This window comes from Vicugna pacos, chromosome 10 (assembly GCF_048564905.1).
Source record: "Vicugna pacos chromosome 10, VicPac4, whole genome shotgun sequence".
NCBI lineage: Eukaryota > Metazoa > Chordata > Mammalia > Artiodactyla > Camelidae > Vicugna > Vicugna pacos.
The window spans coordinates 53132659-53156310 of NC_132996.1; the positions used below are offsets into that span (position 1 = coordinate 53132659).

General features: G+C 44.6%; 1 long non-coding RNA gene across 1 annotated transcript in view; it reads left to right on the plus strand.

Annotated features, from left to right (window-relative positions):
• Nucleotides 1-2752: 2752 nt before the first annotated feature.
• LOC140698766 (uncharacterized) overlaps nucleotides 2753-23652 on the plus strand; it is a 472809-nt gene continuing 451909 nt past the window's right edge. The window contains exon 1 of the long non-coding RNA XR_012076682.1: nucleotides 2753-3004. This is a non-coding gene — a long non-coding RNA (uncharacterized lncRNA). The remainder of the gene's footprint in view (nucleotides 3005-23652) is intronic.

Consider the following 23652-nt stretch of genomic DNA (forward strand, 5'->3'; position numbering starts at 1 on the left):
ACCAATTAGGATTTCAGAATACCAAATTCCAGGCGCTGGTTGGCAATTACTCTTTTTTTCTTTTTTCAGTTTATTAGGTAGAGTTATTACAGTTTGACTTCACATATACATTATGTTGCATGTAAATACATATATACAATATACTGCACTTTTTTTTTTCAGTTTACGTATATATACTGGTCATTGTTTCTAAGAAAAGATTAGAGCTTTAACTTTTTAAACTTACATAGTTATCAAAGGAATAAAGGTTGGCTATTATTCTTAATAAAGATTTGTTGATGCTGATGGTGTCAGAAACTGAATCGGGCATGAGGCATACCATAAGAATTTAGACAGAGTTCCGATTCTTCAGTGGCACAAATTTAGTGGAAGAGGAGGATCTATCAGCAAATGTTTGGAAAATTAGGCTTCAGAGAAGTGACACCTAATCTAGGTTTTGATAGATGGATAAGAGTTTTCTGAGGAGAGTGGGAAAGGCATTTTAAATGGAAGAAGGAAAAGAACAGACCATGGGGTCCTAAAGGATTACTTCTTGATGAAATGATCAGTCGTTTGGAATGGCTAGAGCTCAGGACACACAGGGGCAAGTTTCTGGAGATGGGCTTGGGCAGGTGGGCTGTGCTGAGAAACATGCTAAGAAATCTGGACCCTCCTCTGGATGCTAGGGAACTACTGAAGGTGTGGGACAACCAGGTAATTCAATCAGACTGGTGTTTTAGAAAGGTAAATGGGCAATTGTATGGAGGGCAGACAGAGGAGAGGTGAGCCTGGAGTCAGAGGAAACAGTTAATGGAAGATCTGGATAGTTCAAGTGAGAGTGACAAGGGTCTGATGTTGAGGAAGAGGATGGATTCAAGAGACATTTCAGGGTAAAAATGAGCAGGATGTAGTGACCAGAAATAAAGAGCTTGGGAAGTGGAATAGTTCAAATCCATTTACTCTGTGCTTACTCTTTGCTAGTACTGTACTAAGAACCAGAGATACAAAAACAATTAAGGGATGGTTCCTGTGTGTAAGTAGCTGGAAGGAGAGGCAAGTATGATAATAAATACATACAAGCTAACGTCATGCATTCAGTGATAGACATGCGTACAGAAGTAGTACATGAGAGATTGACAAGGATGTTTCTAAGTTTTCTAGCTTCTGTGACTTGACGCATGTTGATGTGTCTTTGAACAGGAGAGAAAAGGTGGCAGAGGAATAGATTTCTGGAGGTCTTTAATGCATCGGTTTTGATGTTCATGCGGCAGTTGGAACTTAAGATATTCCAGCTATAGTCAGGCACAGTCTAGCTCACCCTGGATTTGCAAGAGTTACAGAAAAAAGAAAAAAATAGCTGTTTTTAAAAGGCCCTGCTGGCATGATGCTGCTCCTTTTAAATGTTTTTATTATGAATATAAAGAGAGCGAAAGACTATTAATTGCCTCTTTACCTCCCACAGCCCTGACTTGGGTTTAAAAAATTCTTCCTACACTAATTACAAGGGTTCTGTCTACTCATCCTGAAAACTTCTAGTTCAATTATTATTATTTTTTTAAATGGAAATAGCACTGAAGGCTAAACTTGTTTTTATTTTGTAGGAAAGAGGATGATATCCTAAGAGGGTCTCATAATCAGAATTGCTTTCTAAAGGTCAGATGACTTATTCTTTTACAGTGGCCTATATCTGATAAGAGTTCAACAGTAATTTGTAGGTAGGTAGAGATTCATGCAAAACAGTTCATGCTTTGCAAATATTCATGAAGGAGCCAAGTATAATTACATTAACTTAACCAACTATCTGGAAAGTTTAACAAAAGCTAGAAAAGAGTGTAATACCAAAACTACCTTAGAGACTAAACTATGTAATTCATTCTTTCTTTTCTTTCTTTTCTTTCTTTCTTTCTTTCTTTCTTTCTTTCTTTCTTTCTTTCTTTCTTTCTTTCTTTTTCTTTCTTTCTTTCTTTCTTTCTTTCTTTCTTTCTTTCTTTCTTTCTTTCTTTCTTTCTTTCTTTCTTTCTCTTTGTTCCTTTCTCTTTCTTTCTTTCTTTCTTTCTTTCTTTCTTTCTTTCTTTCTTTCTTTCTTTCTTCCCTTCCTCCCTCCCTTCCTTCCTTCTTTCCTTCTTTCTTTCCTTCTTTCTAATAGAGAATATTTTCTAGGGAGCTCAAAGAATGTGGCCAGTGCTGTTCCAGTTTGAATACTCATCTGAAGCCTGTAATATGCTAGTTCACCAGAGAACAATTATGACCCTGACATTTGGGAATCAAGGATGACCTATGATTGTAGGTTTTCCATACATAAGTGGGGGAGAAATTTTATGCATACGGTGTTCAAGAGGAAAGAATGTAACTTAGAAATGAGCATAAATATATCCAGGACATCATTTGATGTGACCATGAAGAAGGCATCTGAGGCCAGATGTGTTAACAAGAAACAGTGGTTCTCAGCCTTTTGAATTTCACTGACCTACTGAGCGCTGGGGTTCTGGGGGCAAGTAACCTTTTATTTTGCCAATACAAAGCCAATCATCTACTGTAACTCTAATTTATGAGAGGACGTTTTAACGCCGAAGCGTTGGAAGGACATTGCGGCAGTGAAGGCCGTGCATTCAGAGAAAGCCACAGGCGGGTGGACTACAGTTCCCAGTATCCCTTGCACTTAGACGGGCAAGGGGGGGCCGGAAGTGAGCTTCTTGACTTGCGCGGTCCTGGCCCCCCAAAGCTCCCACAATCCTCCTCTCTCCTCCCCCACGTGGGGGGCGGATGCCGAATATCCCGCAGAGGCTTTAGAGCTGGCTGCGTCGCCCGGGTGCCCAAACGGCTTTGGGACAGGCCGCTGCCGACCTGGAACCTTCTCGCTGGACTCCGAGTGAGCGAGAGCTGAACCTCTGACTTCTGAGGAGGGGTCGGTGGCCAGAAGTGCGGTGCTGATACGTCTGGGAGCGTGATGAGGCGCATTCTGGGAAGGAGGAAGAAAACTGGAAGTCCGAATGGATTGCTTCTAGAACTAGCTGCTGCTTGTCAGGTAAGTGGTGTTCAGGTGACACCGATGGGTGTAACAGAACAATACAACCCACAGAAACATGAACAAACAAGCAAAACCCCCAAACAAGCCATGAAGGAGCACGCCCCTTATTCCTCCGCCACCCTTGCAATCCCGTTTTAGCCCATCCCACTACTGACAGAACCTTCAGGAAACAGCCTTCAAAGCACAGTGTGGTTCACTGAATTCCACCTCCAGCATCATAAAGCTGAATATGGACAGGTGGGTTTTGAGAAGAGATACAATAGCTTAATTACTAGCACAGTAAGAAATACACTTTTATTGCATTAAACCACCAGGATATTTGGTATTTGTGACAGTAGCTAATCAAAACATACCCCCAAACTAAATTTAAGTTAAAGGAACTTTATTTCACAAAACCCCACTACATTTTTCTTTCTTTCTTTTTTTTTCTTATTTCATTAAGGATTTGGTGAAAATTCACCTCCTGATCTGTTCATGGGGAGGTGTGTGGAAGCCCTGGGGTTTTCAGGGCAAGTAAGCTGTTACTTTGCCATGTACTGTTACTCTGATAACGCCACCCTTTCCTCCAAGTATTTGTTTCTATTCTCGGATGGTCACAAAATCGTGGGGATGAGTGTGGGTGTTGGGACTAGAAGGACGGATTTTGGTTGGGGGCAGGAACAAGATGAAGTGATAGTTTTGTTTTGTACCAGTTTCCTTTGAGATGCTTGAATTGGGTGTAAATTCCTCTGGTTAGAGGAGTAGCGGTGAAAACTGATGTGATTCTTGTGAGAAATCTGGTTGAGGGAGTGTGATCAGTAGTTGACAAAGTCGTTCAGGAGAAACTAGGTCCAAAAAGAGCTGCTTTGGGGTCCAGGTGACAAAGTGTGGCATAGAGATGGGTGAGAGTCACATCTTCATGGACCTGGGCAATGCTCTGGCAACCCAAGAATTTAGGGTTTTGACTACATCCCCTAAAGGCACGTGAGCTGGCCTCTCTGGCCTCAGTTTTTCCCTGTCTCCCCCTCGTTCACTGCTGTAACTACACTGGTCTCCCAGCCATTTCTGGGACAGGCCTGCTCCTACCTCAGGACCTTTGCACTTGCACTCTGCCTGGGACAGTGTGACCTCAGATTCCACCAGTTTATTCCTCACTTCCTTCAGGTCTCTGCTCAAATGTTATTTTGCTAACAGGTACTTCTTATGTCACTCCTTATAACCTCCTACCTCTGCCTACTCACTCATCCTAGGCTCTTAATTGTCATCTGACATACTATATATATATATTTTTTTTTGTTTGCTTGTTTGTTTATTTATAGGCTGTATCTCCATGAGAGAATATAGGTGATGTGATAGCAGAGGTTTTTTTTTTTTTCCACCTATTTTGTTCACTTCTATATTCCTAGTACCCAGAATGGTCCCTAGTCCATAATAAGTACTTAATAAATATTATATGAGTCAATTGTTGAAGGCACCCTTGATGTGTACATGCTGCTCATTCCCATGGCTCTTCTAAAATATATCTCCTGTTTTGTCAGTTTCTTGTTAAAACTCTTCAGGTATGTTTTCTATTTGCTTTCAAAATAAACTTCAGACTTCTTAACATGGTCTGCAAGGTCTTCTAAACCCATCCCTGCTAATATCTCCAGGTCCGCCTCCTTCCATTCAGTTCTTTCTACTCGACTCTCCTGCTGTATTGAAAAATCTGCAGAACCGGTGGAGCCATGGTCTCTTTTATCCTCTGAGTTTAACATGGCTGCTTCTCCTTTGAAGGTACTTTTCACCTCGTTCATCTTTTATGATTCAGCTTTAGATATCATTTCTCCTGGGAAGACTTCCTGCCCTTAAGGCTGAGTTAGTCCATTATTGTCTGGTGTTTACCTTCATCATAGAACCCATCAAGGTGTATTTTGATGGCCTAGTTTATTATAATTTAACATAAGTCTCTCTTAGTCCACTAGGGCTACCATAAGAAATACTGTAGACTGGGTGGTTTAAACCATAGAAATTTATTTCTCACATGGCCGTAAGCATCAGATCAAGTGTCAGCATAGTTGGGTTCTGGTGAGAGCTCTTTCCTGGCTTGTAGGTAGCTGCCTTCTCTCTATGTGCTCACATGCTTTTCCTCAGTGTGTATGTGCATGGTTGTGTGTGTGTGTGAGTGTGAGAAAGAGAGAGAGATCTTACAAGGCCACTGATCCTATTGGATTAGGACCCTACCCTTTTAACGTCATTTAACTATAATTATCTCCTAAAAGCCTTAGCTCGAAATACAGTTATATTAGGCGTTAGGGATTCAACATACAAACTTTGAGGGTCGTGTGGGAGATGCAGTTCAGTCCATAGCACCTACCCTGCTTTGAATTTGTTAGTTAAAATGTCAGACATCTACCAAATAGGGACTAACATGAGTATTTCTGGCAGGAGTAATATGAGAATGAAATGGGACAGAAAGATGAAGCCGAGGAATCAGGAACCCAGAGGAGAAGAGGAGGCTCTGTCTGGGATGCTGGGAACTTACAGGACTCCTCACCAAGGTGACACTGAGTGAGGAGAAGGCACCAGGTGGCATGCAACAGACAGCATTTGATATCAAGAAGTCCAGTCTAGAGCAGTGATATTCCAGGATGCCATCAATTAAAAAATGATCAAATACACAAGACCAGGGGGTCCATCAGCACTGGAGATCCACAATGAGAGGCCAGATCTAGCTCCCAGTGCCTAGAACTGGTGGGGCTCAGGGCTCTGTAACCAGCCTTACACTAAGGGGTTTGGCAGGGTAACAGGGAATCTGAGGCTCTTGTACCAAACACTTTGTTCCAAGGGTACTTGGTATGGTAATGGGGAATCAGAGGAGAAGCTCAGCCAGGAAGGGTCCGGGATGCTGTGTGCCCTGAGTTTTGAGGACACTCCTGGGACTCTCACAGTACAGGGGCATCAAGGGAGCCAGGCAGCTATGGCTGAACACTGCATCCCAGGAATGGAAACCTTACTTACCTCCTCATGATTATCTCTGTAGTCCCGATAGCCTCATAATCATAGCCTGCTGGAGTTCCCAGAGTAACCTAGAATAAAAATACGAAGGAAAAGGCATTTCATAATTACTTGCTATTTTATTATTATCAGAAAGTCAGGAGCCTCCAGGAGAGTGAGCAGTGCAAGGTCTCAAGCTTTGGACCCAGGTCTAGCAACCACAGGAGTCTCTTCTCCCCAGGGGGGCCTCTCTCCTCTACTGGAGGGAAGACTTTTAATGTCAAAACTTATGACAACCACAGCAGATAGTACCTCCAGACTCCTACTGCAATCCAGACCTGTGTCATGCTTCTGAATATCCAAATTGCGTAACCTGTACATGCCGTGGGGGCTGTGGGAGGGTGTCAGGATGTCTTAACAGAGCTATCTATACTGACAGAAAGAGTAAAGCATTTATCTGCAGACTTAGAGGACAACAAAATATTTCTGCCTCATAATTACCAAATCCCAAGCAGTGGAAGGGATGTGGATGTGATTTCAAGATTGTTCCCAAATTGCTTTATGGTTTAAACTGTTCCTCTCCCTTTACGGTTTCTGCCATTCTGATTGACTCTTCAGCCCTCCTGCCCAAGGTGCCTGTCAGTGATGACCAGCTTACGTTATTCTGCAGGAAGCAGGATGACACAGAGGTTAGAAGTCCTTGGTTTGTGACATTTGGGCTTAAGCTCTTTAAGCCTCAACTTTCCTGCCTGGAGAATGAGTCTGTCTCTTACAGGTTGTTAGTGAAATCACGTGTGTAAGTGGCCACACAGTAAGCATCCAGTAAACATGGACTGTTACCACATTCACGTTGCGCATACTGGAGCTTACGCTCCATGAGGACAAGAGATGTTCTTTATCACCAGGTCATCACACAGTCTGTCACACATGACAAGTAACCAGTGATAGTTCAAATAATGATGAAATAAGCTCTTGGAATTACCAGGACCACTTCAGGCCACACCTGTCTCTCAGCTCTCTCCTAAAAGTTGGAGATTTGGGGCCCCTCTTCAATGACAATAACATACATTACAAAATGTCATGTAAGTTGTGAAAATGAAACGTAACTCTTTAGTACAATATAATATTTCTTAGCATATACTACTAGTGCACTATGTTGAACTACTGTTCTGTGATCTCCAGTGCTCTTAATCTTAGTGATACTATAATTGTTTTAATCTGTATATGTACAGGAGCCACTTGGCCTGCTTGTCAAAATGCAGACTCCTGGGCTTCATTACTAGAGATACTGTGTCATAGGTCTGAAGTGGATCTTAGGAATTTCTATTTTCAAAAGGTTCTTTGGGTATTTCTGATGTTGGAGGGTCTTGGATTAAACTTTGAGAAATACTTCTTGGTTCATGAATTTACAATCTGAATTGTGCATCAGAAAAAGTATTGTAGAACGAGGGGTTGACCACAGCAACTTGAACTTACACAGCAAGCATGGGAGGAGCTGAGGAAGCGAAAGTCTGGGAGGGGAGACTGGAGAACCAGAGAAACAGTCACTAAATGTGGTAGCCCGAAGCACCAGGCCAGGCGGCAGTTCATGGCTTGGAGGATCTCCCACAGTCTGTGGACCTGCAGTAGGGGCTGGTAGAGAAATCTGGGGGAACCGCTGCCCCTGGAGGTGGGCGTAAGGCTGCTCTTGTTTGGTGGGGCCCTTGTTAGAAAGAGGAGCTGCAGGCTGGAGCCTGCCAGTCACATCTGCATCTGTCTCCACGTCTGCCCACTCTGACCTGAGTGAGAGGAAGGACCTCATTTCTCCCTCAAGTTCCTCTTTTTGACACACCTAATCTGAGTGCTGGCCGTTTACTCCTCTTGAGTTTCTGTGTATCTCAGGAGTACTGTGGAGAGGATTCACACCTCTGTATGAGGGAGAAGTTGCAGTTCTTTGCAAACCTGAGTATATTTGGCCTGTTGGAAGAACATGCACTCTGGGTGCATTCTTGAGCCCACCTGCCAGCATAAATAAGCATATCATTAGGAAAATTAGCATTTTGTGCTCAGCTAAACATACATGCAAACAGAAAAACATGTCTGTTGGGTGTAACTCAAGGTGGGCATCCCAAGAAGCCTTGAAAATGGCCTTTGCAGGGCTGGCCTAGGAGTTCAGGTGGAATCCAGAACCCAGGCCTCAGACTCGTGGCCCCAGGCAAGTTGTGTAGTCATCTCCGTTTGTCCAAGCCATCCTATAGCCATCCCTGCTCCTTGCAAAGGTCCTGACTTGCAGAATGGAAGATGGTGGTTGTTTCACTACTCAGTTTTGGGATGGTATGTTACACAGAATAGGTAACTGGAACAGGACCCTAAACTAGACTTGGAAGATAATTAAGAAATCCTTCCTCCTTAATTCAAAAAGACACCTGTATCCCAATGTTCATAGCAGCACTATCTGTAATAGCCAAGACATGGAAACAGCCTAAATGTCCATTGACAGATGACTAGATAAAGGAGTTGTGGTTTATTTACACAGTGGAATACTACTCAGCCATAAAAAATGCAACAACATGGTTGGCCCTGGAGAACATCATTCTAAGTGAAGTAAGCCAGAAAGAGAAGGAAAAATACCATATGATATCACTCATATGTGGAATCTAAAAAAAAAAAAGACAGATGAACTTATATATAAAACAGAAACAGACTCACAGACATAGAATACAGACTTGTGGTTGCCGGGGGGAGGGGGGTGGGAAGGGATAAACTGGGAGTTTGAGATTTGCAGATACTGACTGGAATATATAAAATAGATAAACAAGTTTATACTGTATAGCACAGAGAAATGTATTCAATATCTTGTAGTAGCTTATGGTGAAAAAGAATATGAAAATGAATATATGTATGTTCATGTATGACTGAAGCATTGTGCTGTACACCAGAAATTGACACAACATTGTAAACTGACTATACCTCAAAAAAAAAAAAAAGAAATCCGTCCTATCACAAGTCCAACATTAAAGCACAGAACACATGTAGTTACAGAATTCTCAGACAACGCCTATCTGCAAAATCCATTGTCTCCTTCCGTGTGTGAAGGCTGGGAGTGCCTCTTCAGGCCTCAGGTCCTACATGTAGTCCTTGCTCTGTTGGTGAACTCCACGGAAAGTGCTGATTTTGATCCTTACATAAAAGCGCTACCTGTGTGCGGCCCGCTGGTCCCCTGGGGGCTGGTACTGCAATTTGCTACAGTGGCCACCCTCCCGCGGCTCCACGGGTCAGTACTGCGGGATGCTTATTCAGCCTTTCCCCCACCCGTGGGTCCGTGCCGTGGACTGCTGCCTAATTCTGCTACCTAATCTGCTTTGCTGGAGGTCCTGCCCTTCTCTCTTCTGGCTAATTATTTTTCTCTGTCCAAAGTTACTTTTTTGCAATATTGAGTCCAAAGATTGCTGGAACCTTTATCCCTCCAACTCTCCTTCATGTGATGTTGCAGAAAAGCAGCATAATGGAGAGAAATTCAGGATGCAGGCCCAGGGGTTAGACAGCCTGGGGCTGAAGTCTGATTCTGCCTCTTGCAGTGTGACCTTGTGGTTTCTGTGCTTCTGTTTCCTCTGCTACAAGGTGAGGGAAAGGGTAGTGCCTGCCTCACAGGGTCAGTGTGAGGATAAAAGACCTCATTCATGTAAAAGGCACAGAACAGCGCCTGCATGCAGCAGATGCCCAATAAATGTCGCTGAACTTTATTATTCATAATATACATTTTACAGTATGTACATTTTGTAGTGCTGCTTACGGAATGCGGTAGCCTGGGTGTTTACGGGCCTGCTCACTGGATTCTAAATTCCTGAGTACACAGTGTCCTGAGCACTGTCGCTTCCCCTGCCCTGCACGATGTGTGACAGACTCAGGCATTCAGTAACCGCTACTTGAATGAGTGAATGCCACAAAAACACTGCAAAGACAGTGTTCTCTCGGTAGGAGGTCCGTGATATCCTCATAAGAGAAAGGCAGCAGAAGTCGGACAGCAGCTTGATTTTGTAGAACATACTCTGTCATCCCAAGAATCAGAAGAACAGAAAGTTGATTGGCCAGATACATATGAGACAGCCGTATTCTTATGTCTGGTTTGCATGTATGGTTCACCGTTATTGCTGTATGCTTATAGTCTTTGAAAATGTAAAACAGTAATGAGGGGCTTCCTGAAGAAGCTGGGGTGTAGGGACCTTGGCCCTGAAATGCCTTGATCATTCATGGAGAGGCTGCATAAATGGAGATCTATTTATTTATACATGGGTTGCACTTCCTCTAAGAAAAGATTTAGAGTGGCATGCAGGGAACCATATAATAATTCAGTAAGGTAAAATAAAGTGCAGTGAGGGAACTGAGTCCTAGAAAATCGTAGGTGAAAAGCTAGGGGAGGCTGGGAGTGCCAAAACGCCTGCATTGCTGTCCCATACATTTTCTAGAGGTGGGTTACAAATTCGAAGCTGAGCTTTCTACTAGTTTTCATGTGAAAACTGTAAAACAACCAATTACATGAGTCACACTTTGCAATAATAATGCCAACAGCTAGCATTTATTAAGTGCTTACTTGGTACCAGCTGCGTCTCAAGTGCTTTGTGTAGATTAACTCTTAATCCTCACGTTGACCCTAGAAGGTAGGCACTTGGCCTGGGTCATGCAGCTGATACAGTTTTGAAACCAGACACTTTGGCTCCATGCTCTTAAAAAATATCAGCTGTTTAAAACAAGATCTCATGTTAAGAATCCGGAAGAAATTTTTTTGCTGGTCCTTGAATTTTTGTGGGAATCTCATCTGAGAAATATAGGAGACCTTCTAATCAGAAATGGAAATTGACTGCATGCTCAGCTCAGTTCTCAAAGCTGAGCCCAGATGGGCAGCATCAGCCTCACCTGGGCACTTGTGAGAACTGCAGATTTATCCTCTTCTCGGGTCTACTGCATCAGAAGCTCTGGGCCTGGGGCTCAGCAGTTGGCATTTTAACAGGCCTTCCAGGAGCTTCTGATGCGTGCTCAAGTTTGAGAACTCCTGATCCAAAGGGAATGGGGCTTCTGGTACAGACGACGTCTGGCTTCTTATGACCTTGCTTAAGTGCTTCAGGAGTTAGAATGGCTGATGAAGTTGTGTTGTCAGCTTCAGAGACCAGAGGGATTGGACTCCTGTACCCACTACTCTTGAAAACCAGGAGATGCTATTAAAAACCAGTGAGTGTTTCTGACTAATCCATCAGGTCATAGGGAAAAAAAAATGCAACAATCACAGTAATCCCTCCTCATATCAGCCCGCAGTGCAGTTTGATAAAGTGCTTTCCTTATGTCTTCTCGTGAGGTTCTCACAGCAACAGTGTGACTTAGAGATTATTTTATTGAGAAGATTTTACAGGTGAAGAATTAGAGGCTTGGGGAGTTCGATTTTCTCAAGGTCATGCAACTGATGCATCTCTAAGCTGGAACTTGAGTCTTGTTTCTTCTGCTTCTGACTGTTCCTCACCACTTCCCTCTTCTCTCCGCCTCCAGCCCTGCCCAGTGTCTTTTATTTGAATTACTCCAGTGGCTTCCTTGCTCGTGTCCCTGCTCCAGTCCATTCTTATTAAGTCATCCATTTAACATTTTTGGGGGAAACACCTTCTGTATGCCAGGTACTCTTCTCAGTGGTGAGTTACAGCAGTGATCAAAGTTGTGGAGCTGGTACTCACAGACCTGGCAGAGCAGCAACAGGGATTCTCTTAAAATTTTAATATAGATCATATTGCCTTTGTGTTTAAAACTGTGTAAGGCCTTCTGCTGGTGCTCAGAACACAATTCAGATGCCTTGCCATGGCCTCCCAGGCCTTCCCCTGCGCCCCTGTCCCCTCCCTGGTCTCATCCTCTGCTTCCCCCTCGCTCATGCTCCAGCCACTCTAGTTGAGCCTCAGCTCCTTGAGCACTCCGAGAACTCGTCGAAGTCTGGATCTTTGAACATCCCTTTCCACTGCCTGAAATGCTCTTCTTCTTAGTCCTTGCTGGTCAAAATTCTTCTCACCACTTAGGTCTTAAATTAAATGCTCCCTCTTTACAGAGGCCTTTACCATCCTGTCTGTCTCAGTTCACTTGGGCTGTTGCAATAAAATACCTGGACCGGGACGCTTATAAACAACAGAAATTTATTCCTCAAAATTCTGGAGGCGGGAAGTCTGAGATCTGGGTACATATGGTCTGGAGAGGATCCTCTTCCTGGTTCATAGCTGGCTCCTTTTGCCCTGACATGATGGAAGGAAAGAGATCTCTGTGGGGTCTCTTTTATACGAGCGCCAGTCCCAGGCTTGAAGGCTCCACCCTCATGACCTGAGCCAAAGCCCCGCTTCATAATACCGTCATATTGGGCACCAGACTTCAGCATGTGTACCGTGGGGAGACGCAGACATTCAGACCATAGCACCGTCCAACCTGAAATATCCAGGGCAGCTTCTTTACTCAAATGTGGTCGTCTGGCCGGAACAGCTGCATAGCTACAGCTCCCTGGGCCCCTCTCCCCACGGCCTCTCCGCACAGCTGACATGGGCTTCCTCACGGCGCACCAGTGTCAGGACGGTCAGACCCAGCCCCCGGCAGCCGGCTTCTGCCAGTGCAGGCCTTCCAGGAGGGGGTACTGCTGCTCTTTGAGGGCTGGGTGCTGCATCCCTCTGTCATCTTCTGCTGGTCAGCACAGCCTCGGAACTAGGCAGGATTCAAGGGAAGAGGACATAGACATCTCTCAGTGGGGGGGCAGCGTCCAATAATTTGTGGACAAGTGTATTCGCACAGGGCCCTCCCTTCCCGCAGCCTCTCTGCAGCACATTGTCTGCCTCACCGTGACATTCAAACCTAGCAGTAATTGCTCGGTCCTAGTCAACGTTGTAACCCTAGAGGCCATCCCTGAATGCCCCAAAGTTTTTTGTTGAATGAATGAAAATTAAGAAGGTTTGCCATATATTTTAGATAACCCCAAGGGTTCTGGAAAACAGGAAATGACATGAAGCTCAGTGAAGGACCACGAGTGTCTCATTCACTGTTGCTTCCTCTTCAGGTGGCAGAAGAGTATTTTAGGTACTACACGGCTGTTTGTTGAATGAATGTGTGAGTGCATCCAGGAGCCTAGCTCCACGGCCCTTTCAGTGGCACCCACATTGGTGGTTTGCATGTGAACCTCAAGCCTTTTTTTCTGCATCAGCTGCAGAGCCACCTCCATCTCTACCCTTCCTTGTCTTAAACCTCTGTCTCCATGGAACTCAATAGAGTCACTCCCCAACCCCCCAGCACCATGTACACCTGAATTCACAGACTCTTGAAACAGGAGTACAACATTGTGTGTTTTAGAATTCATTCAGGTCAGAAAAAAATGTCTTCAAAGCTAAGAGGTTTCCCAGCTGTGATACTTAGATTTCTGGAACCTATTCATTCTCTCCTTTTGTGGGCACGTTGGGAAAATAGGTTGGAGAAGGCCTTGGAGAAGGATGCGGAGAGAGCCGCACAAGCAAGAAACTCTTCTCTGTGCCCAGAGGAAGTGCAGAGGGGCTGTGTGAACACTGCAGGGCTTACTGAGAGGCTCAGTTACAGTCAGTTCCTGCTGTCTTGTTTTGTATTCCAGCTCAGTCAGCATGATGGCCTCTCGTTGAGGCTTTTCACCCTGGTGAGTTTACTTTGCGTACTTTGGATTCAGAGTTTGCTGACAAGGGACCAGGGCAATTGCTTGTAAAGTAAAGGATTCCTCAGAGTCTTTATCTTTGGTTTAAACTTCCCGTCAGAGCTTTAGACCTTCATACCAGACCGCCTACCTTAGATCTCACTGGATATCCCACAGCCATGTCAAACTGCACTTGCCCAAAATAGAATTTATTTTCTCTTTCGTGAGATGAGTTCTTCTTTCTCTAGACCCTATCAAGATCAAAGGCTCCACCCTCCAGCAGTCGGTCACCCTAGCAGAAGTGTGGGTATCATCCTCCAAGCTTCCCTAGTATCCATGGTAACGGATGATAACTATGGGTAGCTTCCTGTTGCCAGGTACCGTGTGAGGTGTTTCATGTGCATTAACTCCCTCAGTCATCAGTCAGACTGGGATGGTGTTGTCTCCATTTTACAGATGAGGAAACCGAGGTGATTGCAGGAGTATCCTATCACGGCTCTTTGCCTCCAGGCCCTCTCCAGCCTGTCTGCCACATGGCAGCCTGGCTCATCCTTTAAACATCTGGATCTGATTCTGTCCTTTTCTTCCTTAACAAGCCTCACAGGCTTGCCAGTGTCCTCAGAATACAGCCCAGATCCTTAGTCAGGAAGGGCCCCGCATGACATGGTCACTGAGCGCCCGTCCATTTCTAGCTGCTCCCACCTGCCTTCCTCACCCATGCACCAGGGTACTTGCAGTCTCTTGAAACATGCATAGTTTCCCTAGCCTCATTAAGTTCTTCATTCATTCTGCAAATACTTCGGGGAGCAAACATCGGGCCAGCCTCTTCTAGGCACTGGTGATGTATCTGTGAACAAAACAGATCAAACCCCTGCCCTTGTGGTTAGACCATACATGGGAATCGCTGTACACATGTGTCGTTTTATAATCCTGAGTGCCAGATGGAGAAGTAAAGCAGGGCAAGGGGAGAGAGAGTGAAAGGAGGGTCCTAATCAGTGTGGGATTATCACAGAGGGCATTTTGCAAATGCCCCAAGAAGGAGCTTGCCTGGAACATTTGAAGAGCATCAGGGAGGCCAGTGTGGCTGTGCTGGTGGACACAGAAGGAAGGCAGGTCTCTGGTACAGTGTGAGTCCGTTGTGTGAGGTCCCTGGACTGTGGCGAGGACTTTGGATTTTATTCCAGATATGATAGGAGGCAGTCGGATGTTGAAGGTCAGGGAGTGATGGAATCTGATTGACATTTTAAAAGGATCATGACGACAGCTGTGTGACGGCTGGACAGCCCATCATGGGGCCAGAGTGGGAGCAGGGAGAAATAGGAGGCTCTTGTGTGTCTAGTTCCCAATTCAGGAGTGTTCATTCCCCAGCTCCCTCTCCACTTTTGTCTAGTGACAACTATCCAGCTTTCTACACCTGTCTCAGGGCTACTTACCCCTATGCAAAAAACTCCCTCAGTTCTCTTCTTGATGCTCCTGGCACAGAATTGTACCCTCTTTCTCAGGACTGAATCTCACTATTTTCCAGTTATTTGTGTGTATATCTAACTTTCCTGACCGGCTGTGAGCTCCTTACAGGAAGGACCTATTCTTGTTTTCCCTTGTGTTTCTAATTCCCTGTCGTGGCGCCTGGTACTTAACAGCACTTGAGAAGGGTTTGATGAATGAATAAATGAACAAATGAACAGCTTGTTTGGCTAACACAAAACGTTCAAATGCTTATTTGATTGAACAAAGGGAGGCTTTAAATAATTCTGTTCAGTCAAAATGGCCGCATAGGCCAGCTTTAGAATACAGTGAGCAGAGATTTCAGAAATGGTTGTGGAAACCAGATTTGTGGAGTCACGGAGCAGTCCTTTTGATTACAGTGCCATCTGTTGGAAAGAGCTCAAGGCTGTTAGCTTCCTTACCAACCTTCGCGCATAATTTCCACCACCACTTATGGCGCGCTTAAATGCAGCCAGTATCAGCCAAACAGAACCAGAAATCATACCTTTTTGTTTCTGTTTTTCAAGGACTTCTACAAAACTCAATTCAACTTCATGAGGGTGGAGGGTGTGACTTATGGCTTCTCAGATTCCTCTTTTGTTGAATGGCCTTCAGTTGTTTTTCTGTTTGTGCCTCGCTTAAAATAAATCTGATAATAAGAAAATCTTTTTTTTTTTTAGTACGAATGACTGAAAGGTGATTTATTTGATGAGTTAACTCATGATAGGATTCCTTTAACTAACAGGATTCTTTAGTGCACTTAAAATGACGTGGTTTGTTAAAGAAAAACATTTACATGCAACTTCTGAGAGTCTTGCAGCAATTAGATTTGAGCAGTTCTAACTTGGGTAGTTTCCATCATCAGTAGTTACTGGCATCCCTAGTGGGCAGGTCCTTGCTGGAGCTGTGGGAGGCACCAAAGAGTAGACAGGACCAGATTCCTGCTCTCAGTCCAGTCCTGCTGTGTCTGAAATGGAGCCCCTGGTCATATGTGGCTATTGAGCGCTTGAAATGTGGCTAATGCAGCTGAAAAATGGAGTTTTAAATTGAATTAATTATAATTAATTTAAATGTAAAACACTGATACTTGATTCAGCTACTGGAAAAGATCTAAGTATGTTTAGAACAACTTGGGTACATGGATTTGCTTTTGCAGCTATGAATTTTATGAACCCTAAATATAGATCAAGTATGTCTGATGAAAATGTAATGTACCAATTAAAGTGTATTTTATACACACTGATCTTGAAGACATTAGTACAAAAGGATGTAAAATTTCTCATTATTGCTTTTTTATACTGATGACATGTTAGAATTAAATATGTGAAGTTAATTTCACCGATTTATTTTTACTTCTTAAACATGTCAATTAAAAATGTCAAAATTATACATACATGGTTCACATTATATTTCTCCTGAACAGCACTGGCAGTCTGTACTAGGGGTACCTCTTACCTCTTTATCACACATCTTCTATTCTGTGTGAAACCACACAGCCTGAACAGGACAGCCCACCACACCAATAGCCCTGGCTTATGATCTCATCTAATTAGACAGGGGTTGAAAAACCAGGGTTGAGAACCAGTGTTTTAGTATTTGATTACGTGTGGTCCCTGATGCGGGCTGTGTCTATAGATATAAATAAAACATCCCCAAAATGCTCCACCACCCCTCCTGATGACTTCTTCATGCTGGGCCAACCAAATTTTCTTACCTAGGATTTTAGAATCAAGACTTGTTTGTAAGAAGTTGTTTACATGGAACTTTAAGTTGATGCAGCAGTGACAGCCTTGTGGTATCCCAGAGCTTTGCTGGGAGAGTAAGAGCCTTGCAAAAGGACACCAGTATGCAGAGGGCAGAGTGGGCCCATGTGCAGAGCCGTGGAGTCTGGGGAGAAACACGGTGGGGAGCCAGCTGCACCTCCCACATGGAGTTTTGTGAGATTTCCGTGTATTTTTACCATAAATCTCCCTTGGCTTAACCTAGCTTGAATAGATTCTGTTTCTTAAAGCTAATGGTTTTCACCCACAAACACACGATCAGAGAAACAAGTCGAACATTTGTAAAAATAAAAAAGGCGTCAGCATACACCAACAGTGAAAGGAGAGAAACGCGCATGTCTGGGAAGGTGGAGGGACTGTAGTATGATGGATGGACAAGGTGTGGTCTGAGGATCACTGGGGACCTTGAAGCCCCTTTAAAGGAGGTCTCCTCACAGTCAAAATGATTTTCCTAATAATGCTAAGCTGTTATTTGCTTTTCTTGCTATAATTCTCTCATGAGTGTCCGATGGAGTTTTCCAGAGACAGCATGATACGTGGTAATAAACGCAGACACGGGAACCCAGCTGTCTTTTATTACAGCACACTTTAGAGAGATTTATTAAAATGCCAAACAATGCCACTCTTCAATTTTTTTGATTCTGGAAAATACAGGTTTTTTTTTTTAAATAAACCTATGTTATTTATGTTAACATGTAAAAAGTTTATAAAATATTCTAAAATCTCTCCATTTTAATTGCTAATATGTTCAACATCAGTAGATGTAACTCACATAAAAGCTCTTTGTTGTCCTCAGTATCTTTAACAGTATAGATGGTCGTGAGAAGAAAACAGTAAGATCAGTCAGCGAAGTGTTTACAGACACTTGGCTTAGCGTTGCTTGAGGGTTTTATATGTTTTCTGTTCATAATGCGTGAGCCTCAGACAGAGGCCAAGTGGAGATGTGACTACAGTGGTTCTCAACCTTGACAGAACGGTCAGCGGAGGGGGCTAGGAATAAATACATAGTCTCAGGCCTCTGTCCCTAGTTGTTTGTATCATAAAGTCTGAGAGGAGATCCAGCAATCTGTAATGTTAAAAGAGCGCTTCAGGTGTTTTTTTGCACAACATGCAAAGAAGAGCAAAGAACAGATATCGGTTACTACGGAGATGGGCGTTGGTGATGAATAGCAAGGGAGGTGCCTCCCGCCTGGCTGCTGCCCCTTCTCTGGCAGCTGGACGGGGCAGCTGGGCGTGTGAGAGGCTGGTTGGTTGCTTCAGGGGGAGTTGTGTGCTCCCTGGTGGCCCTGCTCACCTGGCTGCCTCTCTGATGGCCTGCCAGCATGACCCCTTGAGCTGATGGCACGAGTTCATTCACAGGTTCTCAGGGCACATCCTGAAAGTCAGGAGCCCACCAGAGTTGAGAATTGGAAAAGATGAGATGCTGCAAACACGAGCCAGGCCTTGTGCCTTCTTTCTAGAGTTTAAGCTTTTTAGAAAATGTTCTCAGGACTGAAAATGGCTTCTGAAGCTGAGGCTGGCTGTGTTTCCAGAGGTTGGCTGGACTTTGTCATTTGCATAGCAAACCACAGAACGTGTGTGTGTGTGTGTGTCTGTGTGTGTGTGTGTGTGTGTGTGTGTTGATGTTCTTGCTTCCTTCAAGGAGAGGAGAGCCCTCCTCACTGCCATACCTTACAGACACATATTGATTTCTTCTGAGGGTTTAGAGAGGGCTGTGTTTACCCTTGTCCCTCCCTGCCCTTGTACACAGGAAAGTCTTAGGGAGGGTTGGTTGGTGTGGAATTTTCTTTTCATTTCTTCTCACTCTGGTATGTTACATTGAGGTGGATTATGGGTTTATTTTGGCACTCTAGAATGTTTTCCTTTCTCTGAAAACAGACCCTGCCCTTCTGGACACAGGGTACCATGTGACACAGGCCTGCCCATTCATAATATCCCACCCTTGGGAGCAGGGCCACCGTGGAGCACAACTCTAGTAATGCCAGATGCCACCACTGACGTAGATTTCAAGGTGAACGTTGCCGCTTGGTGTTCTGTGACAGGACAGCCTTCCCCTAGGAACTAGTGGTCCGTGGAGTGGGCATGAAGTAGCAGGAACAATCAGACTCGATTCCCAGAATTATTCAGTGGAAGTTAGGAGAGAAGAATCTCCCTTTCCACGTCAACTGTAACCAGGGATGCTGGGATACGGGGCTTTGGTATTCATCCTCCTGACTGTGTACAGGAGCATCGTTGTTGGAGAAAATGGTGCCAACACACAACAGGAAACAGAAATGAAAGACTGGGAGAGAGAAAAAAACCTCAATGACATAGTTTGAGCCCCTGGATCCAATTCAGCCTGAAGTGAGACCCATTTTTGGACTCATCAATTCCATGAGTCAATAAATTTACTATTTTTCTCAAGCAGGTTCAAGTGCTGATTAATAATAAGTCCTCATAGAGAAGTGTATATATGCAATTTGGATGGGATGTGGATGTCTAGAGAAAAAAGAAAAAAACCCCAAAAAACTCAAAACATCATGCATGTTTATCTCACATTCTTTCTAAAAAGCTTCTCATTTTGGGCGGACTTGTTCATTTTGATTTTTTTTTTTGGCTGCAGATAAGAGGTTTAATACAGAAATAATATTGATGATAAATAGAGGAAACTAAAGGCTGATCATTTGAAAGTATGATGTCATTTAATTATAAGAATGTAAGGAAATTTGTATAACACTTTAACCCTTTGTTTTGGATTTCTTTTTTAAAAAATCTGGCTTAATAATACATTCTTGTTGGTTGTTTTCCCTTCCCTAGGTCACCTTCCCACTTTTCTAAGAGTGTCCCTTGCACTTCCCAAATAAACTACTTGCTGGCAAATCCTTGTCTCAGGGTCTGCCTCTGGGGAAATGCGAACTAAGACAACTCCCGTAGGAAGATGAGGATGTATCTTTCTTATAGGTCTTTTCCTGGAACACCCCCCACCCCCTCCCACACACACTCCCCACACTCTCTCAATATTGCTGAAGCATCCTTTGTTTTTGATTTCTAAATCTGTGTCACAGTTTTATATGCATGATCACATACAAATATGTATTTTTACAAAAATACCACCTGATAAAAGAACTTCTGTAACTTGCTGATTTCATTTATCTCATTGCTTTCGTTTTCATTTTTTAAATTATTGATGTGCTGAGAGACGTCTCATGCTTTTTGTTGTCATTTTAATTTCTTTACCTTGACTTACCTATTGTTACGCTTTGTTCACCACTTAGGTTAATTTATGAAGTGTATTAACAGTTTTCTCCTAATCTGTTTTGTAAATATTTTCTCCTAAATTTTCACTTCCCTTTATATAATATTTATTGTTTTGCCATAGGAAAGCCTTTCTTCTTTTCCACAGATTTTTCTAATAAAAACATAACACAACTCATTGTAAAGCAGTTGAATGGTATACGTGGTCCATTCACCACTCCTTGATGTTGTCAACCAGTGCCGTTGAGTAGAACATGTAAATATCTAATTTCATTCAACTTAAATTAATTTAAGTTTAAATAGCCCCTGTGGCTAGTGGCCACTGTATTTTATGTAACTCTAGTTTGCCTTCTAGTGTAACTAGAAAATGGTTTCTTATTAAGCCTGAGGCAGAAGAGAGAAGACAGAGGAACAAAGTCAAGTGGCAGGTCTGCTTGTCCGGACCAGGAGTGAGAGTCAGGAGGCCCTGGTCCGAGGCCGGCCTCCTCCCCTTACCCCTCCGGTCTGAAACAGAATTACATCCTGGCATGGAGGCTGGAGCATGTGGTTTGGTGTCAGAGGGATTAAGCTTGAGAGCTGGTTTCACAAGGAGATGGATCCAGGGGAGATCACAAATTTCCTTCCTGTGGCCCACCGTTGCTGTTTTACTCTTCTGTTCCTTTAGTAGGCTACTTCCAGTTCATGGGTTGAGAGGGATATTAAAGGGCATTTTGTCTGGGCCAGTCCTTTCTCTCTGATGCCATGACGAGTCTCTGCTGGGGACTGCTCTGCGCGGCCACCTGGACGGTGACTGTTGAAGTGCACCTGGTCCTCTGGCTTAGTGAGGAGGTGGGAGGTGGCACGCTTCCTCCTAGCGCCTGAGTGACATCAGGGCTATTGGGTGTCTTGACTTGTAACATATTATCATGTTGGACACTCGAAAGAACTATGTGAGATAAGCTGGGAAGTTATTAGACATGAATTTTGTTGTTCCTAGTTTTCAGATGAGCACATGCCACATAGTGAGTTGGTGGTGGAGGAGCTGAGCCTGGAAACTGGCCCCACTGACTCCACTGGCTCAGGGGTGGACAAGACCTGAGCAGTACAGTTGGAAGAAACCTCAGAAATCACACGTATAACGTATGTGTATAGTGTAGACACAGTAGAAACTACAGAGAAGCAAAGTGAGCACCCGGCGGAGGGGTCCTCCTACAGGAGGGAGCTGGGCTCAGGTCAGCCTTTTCACCAACAGGAAACTGCGACCCGCAGGGGGACAAGGACTTGCCAGAAGTTCATGTGGTGGCAGGACAGGAGCCAGACCCGGGGTCCCTGGGCCCTGGGCCCCCAGCCCAGCTGTCTTTTCCCCTTGATTGCCCTGCTCCCATTAGCTGACTTGCCTTTCCCAGGTGCTTCCGTAAAGCTGGACTTGGCAGCCAAGCTGACAATGATACATGGCCCTGGGAGTCCTGGGAGAGGCACTTTGGAGCCGCTCTGAACGTGCAGGTTAAAGGGAGTGGCTGCATCTGGAAGCCTGTGGAGGCTTCCATCTGAGGAAGTGCCGTCTGCCACTCTGTCCCTGCGTGCGCCCTTCTTGCCGTCAGAATCTGCCTCAAACCTGTCATAATACGGGAAGCTGCCAGTTAGGGAGGCCACTTCCAGCTGTTCTGTTCTGTGCCCACTTGATAGCCATTTCCTCCCACTTCCCCCCGAATGTTTCCATTAGGGGGGGAAGGGTCCTCACTGTAAGATTGCTCCCTGATGGCAGCAGAATACGTAACAGCCAAATTTATGTCAGAAAGCTGAAATCAGCTATTGCTGATAGCAGTAATAATAGTGTCTCCAGCAAGACCTAGGTTATTGCTCAGCACCTGGTCTGAGCTGACAAATTCTTTCTGAGGGACTGACTGGTCATGTAGGCACCCGAAGGGAAAAACAGCTGTAGGACTGTGGTAGGTGCAAGTGCAGGGAGGATGAGGGAGAGGAGGAGGGCTGGGGGTGGGCTGGGGGGTGGAGAGTGAGGGAGCGGGTGAAAGAGCCTGGTGCACGTTCGCGCTCATTGGTTACCAGTGCTCAATATTATTACCAGTAATAACTTCTGCTATTTATTAACTGACAGGTGCTGGGATGTGTGTTTTAAATATATTTTCTCTAGCCTTCACTGCAGCTGTGCAAAACAATATCATTATCCCTGTCCCAGTGATTAGAAAACCGGGGCCCTGAGGAGCTGAGTAGTTGGCCTGAGGTCACAGCTAGTGAATGGAGAACCCAGCTCAGACGTGGTTCTGTCAGGTTTCAGGGCCCAAACTCTTTACACATTGGGCTGTTTCTGGTTCATCCTGTTCAGCTGGTGTGTTGGGTCTTTCATGAAAAGGCTGCTCTCACACACATACGAATGAATGGTGGGTTTACCGTCTCATTTGGATTAGTTTTGAGAAATGAAGGGCCCCTAAGACAGGAGCCCGGAGACGCCTTGGGGCAGGGTGGGTGCGCGGGCTCCTGTGTGACTCTTACCACTGCGGACCGCGGCTGCAGCCTGCATCTGTGCTGATACGTTACTAAGTGTGGTCCTGTGTCTCTGCCGGCAGCCTAGTGCAATCCAGAGGCAACAGGCTAGAAAGTGACTAATGAGAATAATTTCTTGATCGATGGGGCTGTTCTTTCCGGGTTTAAAAGGGCCTTGTTAAAAATGATGGAGTCTCATTTTCACCCCGTATCTTCACTATCTACATATAAAAACCCTTAAAAAAAATAAGCCATTCCGGGTATTTGGAGGACGGCCTTCAGAGCCGGGCTTTCTGTCCTGCCGCAGCACTGAGCCAGGCTGAGACAGCAGAGCTCTCGGCAGCAGCTGCTCTCAGCATCGCCCAGTGCCAGGTGTGGCTTGGGCAGCTGGTCTGAAGTGCCTCGTCCCTTGCATGCATATGTCTCCATCTCTAGCAGATCACCATTTAGTAATTAGCTCCCAGCATGTGCCACCATTGTGTGTCTCTCTTCTCTTCACTAAGGGCTAAACTCAGCTTTGGGCCTCCAAGGAAGGGGCAGTGCAGTGGTGTGCGTAGGCGTAGTCACGGTGGTCCACTTCCAGGAGATACTGTGAGGCTCTGATCAAAACTTTCCGCTCTAAAAATTTTTTTTCTCTTCATCAAGCATCATACCCAAATGTTCATCCTTTGCCATTTAACTCTGAAGAACTTTAATATTCTGGGAAATCTTGCACAATTTAAATAATCCCGAGAGGACGCACACCTAAGGAACTGTGTTGTAACTATTGGCCCCTGGGAATGGGACGTACATCTGGCACCTGGGACTGAGAAAGGCACAGACAGGCATCAGGAGGGAGAACGAAGGAGTGAAAGGGCACGAAAGATGATGTCCGTATCTCCATTTTGTAGAGAGGTGGCTGCCAGTAGATAGAGGAAAGTTCCAGAAGGGTTAAGGATCCTGTGATACAGACTCTGAAGGACTATACGGCAAAATAGCCCTTTTGTCAGGAAAAGGCAATGCTTCTCTACAAGCAAGGTCAGGCTTTCATATCCCCGTCAGAATAGCATTTGGAAAATGCCAACTGATAA